General features: G+C 37.8%; 1 protein-coding gene and 1 non-coding gene across 14 annotated transcripts in view; both read right to left on the minus strand.

The window, feature by feature from the left end:
* The window catches only part of DGKB (diacylglycerol kinase beta), a 715,307-nt gene extending 704,749 nt beyond the window's left edge, over positions 1-10,558 (minus strand). For all 13 annotated transcript variants that reach the window (XM_042919264.1, XM_042919230.1, XM_042919249.1 and 10 more), the window contains exon 1: positions 10,507-10,558. The gene's annotated coding sequence lies outside the window, so the exon portion shown is untranslated. The remainder of the gene's footprint in view (positions 1-10,506) is intronic.
* LOC122214684 lies at positions 14-140 on the minus strand. The gene has a single exon (XR_006200058.1). It is a non-coding gene; the product is annotated as a small nucleolar RNA SNORA57 (small nucleolar RNA).
* Positions 10,559-10,797: the final 239 nt, after the last annotated feature.

Below are 10,797 nucleotides of genomic sequence, written 5' to 3' on the forward strand. Positions count from 1 at the left end.
TTGTTTTTGGAACCCATGTTGTGGCACTTGAACTGGTGGACTGAAACACATAGTACAGAGAAGGTTGGAGCCCTTTTCCTCTGCCTCAATACATTTCAGGGGTGGGGACCACCCACTTGACCCCCACCAAGAACAGGAGAGTACACTTTTATATTTTTGATCACTGGGACTTTTCATAGATATTTAAACATGCTCAAAAACTCCTATCTTAGAAAAGCTCCTTCAAATTTCCATTATTGTGCAAAAACAGTTCTTTTTTTCAAATCTTCACAGACAAACTTTTTGAATGAGTCACTCCATCTCCATTTCCTGGGCTCCTACTCACTCTTTAACACATTTTCACCTGGGTTTCACCCCAATCACCATGGCAACACATCTTTAGCTAAAATCACTGATGATCTCCCAGTGTTCAAATCCAATGGATATTTTTCATTCCTCATCTCAACCTCCCAGCAACATCTACAGGGATAATTATTCTGTCTTTCTTAGAGGATATTTTCCCCTAGTCTTTGGAATACCATAGATTCCTGCTATTGGTCTTCTCCTGTGTGACAATTCATTTTCACTCTGTATATCCTGTGTATTCCAATATACTCTAAAAATTGACCAAGAAACCTACAATTATCTTTTTATCACTCTACATTCTTTTCCCAGGGATTCTTATCTACTTCAAAGGAATCAAGTACTATCTGTATCACCAAATTTATATATCTTTTTCCCAGTTTGCTGCTCGTATCTCTTAATTTATGTAGCCACTATTCACTCAAGAGTTATGCTTGGATGAGTGCAAAGAGTACTGGTTTCCACATGAGAGCAAAGGAATAACGATCTCTAGACATAACTTTGTGTTTTGTTTTTTTGTCCTTGTTTTGAAAAAATTCCTACTTTTTCTCAAGATCCAACTCAAATTCTAAGTTATCTATAATGAATTACTTATTATCTTACTCTCATCTACTATATACTCTCATCTACCTATACTATAGCCTACTACGTACTTCCTGCCCATCTATCTTCTATCATTGCCCAGACACCATGGTGTTATAATTTCTATATTCATGTGTCTTCCTCTAACCCCCAAATTAGGAGCCACTTAATGACAGGACCAGGTTCTATTCATAAATTTCTTCTCAGAACTTTCTACTCTGATGTATGAGAGATGCTCAAAAATTTTTATATGAACAAATGAGTGCCAATAGACCAATAAATTGTTCTCTGGGGTTTTCAAAGAGATATTAATAGATATTCCCAAAAGAAAAGATTCTGGGATTAAATAAAGTCGGGGAAATTTGTACTAAATCCCACTTCTAGAGATTCCAACACACACTTGCATCTGATGAACTATAAGAAGTCCTTAAAATAGAAAACTATTTAATTTTGTTTAATGTTTGGATAAAGAAAGCTTTCTTGCCCTTTTCTTCTTTTAACACACATACTAGCATTCCCCAAACAATTTTCCCTTTTGTCTTAACATAGTTTGGATTTGGATTTTAACTTATTAGAATCAGCAAAACAGATGTTAAAAAAACAGAAATTATGCACATTCTCTTTATCTAGGATTCTCCCCAAAGGTAAGGCACAGGGGCTAATTCCTTTGATACAGCTTTGACAGTTCATAGTGGAGAAGAAATTTTGATCAGTATAGTACTCCCATATTATTGATATATACACCAAATCTAACAGAATCTTGTTGTTTTCTTTTTTATAAAAGAATTTATAAAAGAATTTAATTTTAAGAATTAGAAAACACTGTCTAACCATAAAGAATAGCAATATTATAGCCACACTGAAATCATTGTTTTCTTTTGCTTTGCTTTGAAAGTGTTCTTACGAAGATAATATAGTTACCTGAATACTAAACATACCAGCAAGCAGTTATGCAAGTAACTTAAATGACAGAAGCATCCGTGGCTCCAAAATATAATTTCCACATGAAGGTGAAAACCCTGTACCACTTCACCTTCACAATATGTTTTCTGATAGAGTTTACAGTACATTGAAAACCAGGGACCCAAACACAACAATAGTCCCACCGTGAATGGTTTTTATGCTATACTGTTTTCAGTGTGTGACAGGGAAGGAAACTCTATTTGCCAAATAGAAAGTTCTGACATATGGGGTGGCAAATAAGATTATGTAACGATAAAGCACGCATCTTGGTAACCAGAACTCTTATTAAGAACAACAGGATAGCAAAGTGACTCATCAGCTTGTGTGCTCTTTCTCAATTCTAGTAATTTGGGACAAGTGTGGGGAAGTTACAAGTTGTTTATGTGCAGCCCAAAATGACAGGCAATACAAGTTACTAAGCAACATTAAGGACTCGCGTTTTTCTAATCCTTAAAAGCTGCCACAAGCTGAAAAATCCTGTAATATAAAGGTAAAGGGAAAAGCAATGTGGGAGTCATGTTTCTGACTGAATGAAAATGTTTTGCTCAATAATTCTAAAATTCTGATTCACCATGAGTTCATCAGTCTTAGTTTTAGGATTACTTCACGTGCATAATCCTCCTCTCATCACTGTCAACACCAGAAACTTGTTCTATCATGACAAAAATGATAATGGGGGGAGATGTGTGGAAATGGTTCTTATAAATCTTGAAACCAGTTTGTTCCTCAGTAAGTTGGACCTCTGTTCTTCTCTATTTCAACTCTTTCTTTCATAGCACTTAATAAAACAATAACAACAATAAATCATGTATTTGCTTCCTTGTTTATTATATTGGCTTGTGTCTTTCTCTTTCACTGTAGTACCTTCAGTACTGTAGGAACTTGTCCCTTATTTTATTCTTCCTTCCCTGAGGCTGGCATATTGCTTGACAGAGTAGCCCATCAATGACTAAAGAATGAAATAAAATAAGGGCACCTGGGTGGTTCAGCTGGTGAAATGTCCAACTATTGATTTCAGCTCAGGTCATGATCTCACAATTTATTTGTTCAAACCCCGTGTCAGGCTCTGCACTGATTGTGCAGAGCCTGCTTGGGATTCTCTCTCTCTCTCTCTCTCTCTCTCTCTCTCTCTCCTCATTCCCTGCCCTCCCCCTGCTCATGTGCTCTCTCTCTTTCTCAAAATAAATAAAAGAATAAACTTAAAAAAAAGTATGAAATACAATAAAACACAGGATCCTGGTGTTAGTAGTTCTGTTTCTTAAGGTAATAGTTTTAGTAACAGTGTTTATTTATATGAACCTTAAAATTTCCCAGAGGTAGCTGTGTGTTACTTACAATCCCTAAAATACAATGTTATGAAAGGCAGGCAAGCGAGAATTCCCCAGTCTTTCTTTCTTTTCATGAAGGAACCAGTGAAGGGATTCCTTGGTCAAAAGCCCAGGAAAAAACATTTCCTCACATTCTCTGCCTCAGCAAAACAAGTTACTGAATAAAATACAAACTCATCTTATGTGTTTGAAGTTCTGTTTTCAGGTCAAGGATCCTGTAACGCTCTTCCATAGTACCTCTATTTCTTCCTCCTTTCCAGTTCATATAATTCAAAAGGAGTCCATTTATGTAATAATAGATTTGCTCACACAAGAGGAAATTTTCCCAGTCTGCATAGGTACAAATAGAATAGTTGATAAGGATGAAAATACAGCATCAGTTTGCATATTAAATGGATGATAGCTGTGACTGCCTTTTAAGAATGGTGGAGGAAGAAAAGTGAAAGGCCTCTCACCATGGTTCTAGCTACAGGGAAGAGAACTACAATTTCTTTGTTTTTAAATTTTTTAAAGTTTCTTCCTTTATTTTGAGAGAGAATATGAACTTGAGCTAGGGAGGGGTAGAGAAAGGGGAGAGAAAGAATCCCAAACATGCTCCATAACATCAGCATGAAGACCAACGTGGGATTCAAACCCAGGAACTATGAGATCCTGACCTGGGTCAAAATCCAGAGTCAGCCGCCCAACCAACTGAGCCACCCAAGCACCCTAAGAATTAAAATTTCTAAGGGTTGATTATGTGCCCGCCACTCTCCTGGCAGTATTTACATGTGCTATCTAATTTATCTTTGTGACCAGTTGCCATTTTTTTCCTATAATTCAATAAAAACCTTTTGGGCAAAATACTAAGTAAAGATGACCCTAATGAGAGGCTGTTTATTATAACATTTAATAGATTTTATGAGTTTCATAAATGTTTTATTAATATAAAACTAAAATGGAAACGGTTTTCAGATTTAAATTTTATTTAGAACATTTTCTTTGCTATCAGTACTTTACTTTTTACCTGAGACAACATCCTAAGTAAATAGGAAGTAACAAATAGCTAATATTTTTGAGTATTTATTATGTTCCTTCTGTTCTAAGCCTCTTACACACAGGATTAATTCAATAATTCAATTCAATAAAGTGGATATCATTTTCATTACCCCTATTTTACAAAGAGAAATCTAAACCAGAGACTTTAAGTTACTTGCTCAAGGTCATCCACATAGTAAAGATTTGAGGCCATGCAATTTGAATGCAAAGAGTAAGTGTTAACCCCTGTATCACAGTGCCTAAGAAGGAAATAATGAAATTCAAATGGGCATCTTTGCATACCGAGAAATTTTACATGGAGTCGATTTCCCCACACCTTAAACCACAATTCCATCATCATGAATAATCAAAATATGATATAAGTCAAGACTCTGTAAAGAAAAAAGAAATATAAAGGAAGGTCTAGCTATTTCACTGAGGTAATCTCATCCTGAGATAACTTTGGTGATGGAACTCCAAAGGGATCTTAAATACCTACCACACATCTCATCACATCTGTTCTTCTTCTGGTTATAACTCTTATTTGACAACTGATTTGTGTGGTTTGGAGAGTAAAATAGAATTATTTGACCTAAGACGATATTTTTAATGAAAATGCTGTATTTGGACAGCCCTAGGCAATGTCCATTCAGTTCACATCATTATGTTGTTTTAATACTTAATGAAAGAAATTTACAAATCATTAATAAGTAAAATACAACTTATCCCATAAACTGAAAATACTTCTTTGGGGGAGGGAGAGTGGGGACTGATTTTCCCACTACTATCTTTTTTTTTTTTTTTTTTTTCATTTTTCTCTAGTGGTAGTCAAGGTTCTAACATCTGCTCACAGATATGACTCAATATTTATCAGCTATGACTAAATCAAAATCTTCTCAGGACTTTTCCTCAAAGAAAATGAGTTCAAGAAACAATTTTTTAAAAGAGCCATCTCACAACTTCATTCTATCGGCAAAACATTTTTGCTGAACCATTTATTCTAATATCCCCCACCCCCAGATACATTAGTACCAGAAATTAGTTATCATTGTAAATTTCAATATTGCAATTTGGAATATGCCATCTGTCACCTTCCAAAATATTGTCTCCTATATTCTAAATATATAATACCACAGAGGGTGGCAAATATCTTTTGAGTAATTTCATACTAATTATGAGTTCAACTAATTAAAATATACTATCTGGCTCAGAGGTGGTAACTTGCATTTGAAACATTATTTTCTAGACTTTGCAGGGATAAAGACTGGAATTGGAACTACCTATCCCTTCAGGGAATTGAATTAGAGCTTTGAATTCAATGGTTTTTGATTTTTACTTTTGTATTAGACATAACACTCAGCACTAATGTTCCAAAGATAAATAAAGCTTAATTTCCTTCCTCAATTTAGAAAATAGATTATTTCAACCCTCAGTGGCATATCCAATAATAAAGGTAAGCACAAGTTTCAGTGGAACAACAGAAAAGGACAGTTAGGCCAGTCGTGGAATCCAAATAGAATCCTGAAAGGTCATGATGCTACAGCAGAAGCTTAAAGATGTATCCTAAGGTAAAACACTAATGGAATAAGGACAGAAGGATCTGCGTGTCAAGAAAGAAATTACAGACAGAGACAGGTGTAAGCAGAGATGAAAGAGGTAAACAAATAGCATGAACTGTTAAGGGTTATAAAAAGCCAGTAAGAGTTAAGAGTAGACTTGTAGCCTTTGGGTTAAAGGCAAAGGCTGTAGAACCAGACTTCCCGTTCATACACCAGCTCTGTAACTATTAATTTCTAACTGTGGGTAAGTCACTTAACCCTATTGTGCCTCACTGTGCTCTTTTATAAAATGGGAATGCAGACGATAATGGGATTATCCTACAAGAGTAACACTGTCAAGATTAAATGTGCAAGATATTCATACAAGCAAATGGTATGTAGTAAGCACTCAGTAAGTGTTCCTGTCATTATTTTTAAACCCTAAGGGGAAAAGAGCCAAAGCACCACATCCAAAAATCAACTCTTGACAGGAACTCTATTTCTAACCTTGATTTGCAGTGTCACAAGTGACAAGATACAAAACAAAGAATCAGGGCTAATAATGTAAATGTATTTGCAAAGCTCCATCAAAGTTCATCAACTTTCCTTTTGCAGCATATGTATTTTTACTCTCATTTTGAAGGTATTATTTTTGGTGCTGCTTGATCTGTAGTGATTGGCAAATTGCCAATTAGAAGTAACTGACTCAAGGACACTGTTTCAAACTTCCAATGCAATACAGATTCTCTATTAAAAGGCAAATCCTTCATTTCAAATTGTTGACTCAGATAATACTTAAAAAAGAATTTCAGCTGTTTAAATTTAGCATGCTGAGAAAGACCAATCTTAAAATATTGTTTGGCATTATGCCCACAACATTTTCATTTTTTTCCTTGTTAGTGTTTGTCTTCTGTGTTAAGAAGACAAGCGACAGTAATCATGTTATTCTCCTTAACACTTCAGATTTTACCTAAATGAACCATTTTCTTTTTATCCTCACCAGTTAAAGATGGCCTTTCATTTCCTGGCAAATTTTCAGAAAGTGCTTATGCAAAAACCAGTGAGATTTCCAAACCACTGTTTTACCTCTTCAGTCATCAGCAGGCCTTTCTCCCCCACTTTCCTTTGAATCATCACTTTTACTCTTTAAAAAATGTGTAAAGGACATTATCTGAAGACAAACCTAATCTAATTTTTATAATTAGACCTTATAAATACTTAAAGAATTGTTTTAAATCTGTGCTTTATCTATCTACCCCACATACCATCCAAAGAGTTTGTTTTTTAACATCCCTCAGGACACAGTCTCTGGACAAGTTCTCATACAAGTCTCCCACCATGATAAGCCAATCTCCCCTTAGTTCCCTTTTATCCCTCTTGGTTTTGGGGCTTTCCAACTTCTTTCCCTCCTACATTAACTCCATCATTTTCCTTCCTGGAAAAGATATTTCCAGCTTCATTCCCATGGATCATGAAACCATAGTAGGACACTTCACTTGGAATCATTGATTCTGCTAAGTTTGGATTTGGGGTCAATTCAGATTCTAAACTGAGTGGATCCAATCTTGGTTATTGGTACAGGAGGGAGTTCTCTCCTGATGATTTCTCAAGCACTCTCAACATTCTTCAACGATAGAACAACAAGCTCATTCCACTAGGATATGGTAGAGTACCATTTAAATAAAACAAAGTGGCAAAGTGATTAATCCTAGCCCACCAGTTACTGAATATACTGCTTTAGGCAATTTGCTTATTTACTCTGAGATTAAGTTTCTGATAAATGGGAGAAAATGTAGCTGTTATCCCATAAATGAAAGAACTATTAAGAGCTTGAATCTACTTCACAATCAATACCCAAGGGTGAACAAAGCCATAAGATTCTTACGAGGTCTGATTTTTGTGTTGGCTTTTTAAAAGAGAGAGAAAATGTCATGAATGGGAAAGGAGCAACAGGAAGAGCCTTCTTTAAATTCTTGCCTAGATCTTCCTCCAGGCAGATGCTCCTAGGCTAGAAGTATTACCCTTAAGATAATATTACAACAGTATGATGCATGCATAAGTAAAGTTCTGTTCCTGAGGCCAGCCAGGAGGAGAAGCATCCAGGAAAGGATATTCTTAATGTCATTTCAAGCCTATACATCAACATCATAGTCATTATTAGCGGGGACCAGCAGTTATCTTTGGCTTGTCTGGCTACAACTCTTCCTTCTTCCAATAGTGTTCAAGGAAAGCATGAGTCATAGGATACATGCTTAGTTCAGACGCTTTTCCCAGCAAAACTTACTAATGGTTTAAACCTTAAAATAATTGATTTCAAAAACAGTTTTGAAAATCTTCACCTCGGACATACCATGAGGTGTAACCTGAGGTTTATCATGAGGACAATCAAAATATGAAGCAAATGTATTCCCCAAACTCAACTCCACCCACCTATGTTTCTATCTTTAAAGATAGTCTCACAAATCCCTATTCAACTACAACTCCTAGTGATTCCATTCAGGCTCTCAGCCTGATGTTTCTGGTCTTTAGCCAATACTTGGGATACAAGTAACGATCTATTCTAGAGTTGTTTACAAACTGGCTCCAACCATATTCTTTGAGTCTTTGTATAGATGCTTCCTTTTCCCTTTTGTTGCCGTCTAAAATTTTTAACCACCCTCATGCATGCACTATCACAATATGTCCTCTGGATGATATTTTACTCAGTGATTTACAAAGTCATATGTAGAGTTTTGCACCAAGAAATATGTGTATATGGAACAGGTTACCTGTAACTAACTGGGTATTTCCATAATGACAAGAACATTATATGGAGATCCTTAGGATGAGTAGGTGAAGTAAGTCAAATTACATTCGGGATATGTTTTATTTCTTAAAAAGATAATGAAGATTAGGTGGATTTGAGGAGTTTAACACAATTAAAAACTGCAATAACTGGATAAGAGTGATCCTTATTTTCTCCTTTCTAATGATGGAGAGTTTTAGAATTATTTTGCATTTCACAATAGTTGTTTCATAAGTTTTGACACCTCTTTATCCTAAAGAATTTATGACAGCACATGAGACAAACCAGCTTAAAATCCTGGATTCCGTTTTGGGGAACCTCTGTTTTTTCATTAATCTTTCTTGGAGAAAACTATAGTAATAGAATAATTTTTTTCCAGTGATTCTGTAACTAAGTCTAATAGTTTTTGTGAAACATGGTGGTTCTTCTTTTTCTCTTCATTATAAAATTCTGGTGAGTGTAAAAGAGGGACTGGTTAGAAATACACCAACATTTCCAGATTAATTATTCCTGGCTTCTCTCTAAAAAAGACCTTTAGTATTCTGCCTGAATTCACATTTATTTGGTCATTTGCTTTACAATGGGCTGGCTGTGTCACTGACCTGTTTTTACCTCCTTTTAAGAGTTTGTTATCTGTAATTTGAGCAACCAGTTGAAGTACTTTTGCAAAAGTTTTTTCGCCTTCATTTTATTTTGCCAGGGACCACAATGCTGCTTGGTTCTGAGTATAAAGCCATCTGTGTAAAAACCACCACTTTGAAATCACAAGGAAGGGACTGCTTAGCAAGTGGAGGTGCTTTTTGCCGGAGTAAGAAACTGGGGGAATCCAGCACTTCCATCCACTAAAGAGTATTTGCATATTTATCCTATCATCAGAGTCGCCTAGGCTGTTGTTGCCTGGCAGTTATCTAGAGCCCTACTTCACATTTTAACTCAACCAAGTAAATCAAAGACCTTCCCTTCATTTTGTTTGCTGGATTGCTTCTTTATTTTGCAGATTAGGAAGGAGCCTGGAATAAATTTGTAGCAATTAGCTGAGCATTTGTAAGTGCAAGTTGGCCTCTTCACGAATTTTCTTTTGCAAAGGCAAACTGCCATCCATTGGTAACTTTCGGGAGCACGCGCTGGTAACGAAATGTAGGACGCATTTACCAGTTTTGTTGCCTAAAATCCCAAAGGACTGAGCGCTTTATGCATACCTCGCCAAAAAGCCACAGCCTTCAGCAAATAGCCGAGCAAGTACACCAACTATAGCGTAACTAGGACGGGAGTCGGAGAGACCAAAGGATTTAACATCTCAAGGAGAATCAGAGCTATGCTTTTCTAACTTTCCTCGCCATTTCTTCTCAGCTTCCCTTCCCCCCGCAGCACAAACCCAGAAGGCACTCAAACTGCCAACCGTGTCGAGTTTAACTTACTGCAGTGTGATGCAGGCGAAGGCTGGGCGCATCTCCCAAGCGAGGGCAACCGCTTTTCCGGAGAGGACCTGCGCCTGGACCGGCCAGCCCTCGGGATCGCTTCCAGCTCGCACGCTCTCCGCTCGGGAAGAAGGTTGCCTCTCGGCTCGGCTTCCCCCAGAGGAGTGGAGCTTCAAGAACTCCGCTCGCAGCCTTTCCTCCCCTCCACTTCCACCCCCTTGCACAACGCGCGGCCCATTCTAACTAGTGTCGGAGAGATGGACATCGACTTCCAGTCCACAACACACAGGCGGCCTGCAGCCCACCGGTCCCTGACAATTTGCAACTCCCAAACAGCGGAGGCTGAACGATGTGGCTTTCCAGAGCCTGAAAGTCATCTTTGGCATCCCGCTTCCCCACCTCGCACTCCCGCTTCCCCTCCCATGCGCGGCCACCTCCAGGCTCCCGGTTAAGCCCGGCATCGCCAACGGTTATTTTGGTAGCCATACCAAGGGGCATGCGAGGGAAACGGGATTTGTCAGAGCTTGAAATACCTGTTGTCCATGACTCATGCTCTTGTTTCATCTCTCTGAGTCCTTCATTTCTATCAAGACGCGGTGATGTTGGGAATCCGTGCAGTGCGTGTGTGTCTGTGTGTGTGTGCGCGCGCGTGTGTGGTAAGGAGGAGGCAATCTGCGCGGCAGCGAGCAACAGCCCTGCCTATCTCTAGCTGCCGCTTCCACAGCTGCTGTTGCTACTATTGCTGTTGGAGCTCAGGGAGAATGAGACAGAAAGAGACAGTGCTTTACAGCTATTTAACTGCTGGACCAGTTATAAGAGGAGGG

This window comes from Panthera leo, chromosome A2 (assembly GCF_018350215.1).
Source record: "Panthera leo isolate Ple1 chromosome A2, P.leo_Ple1_pat1.1, whole genome shotgun sequence".
Lineage (NCBI taxonomy): Eukaryota > Metazoa > Chordata > Mammalia > Carnivora > Felidae > Panthera > Panthera leo.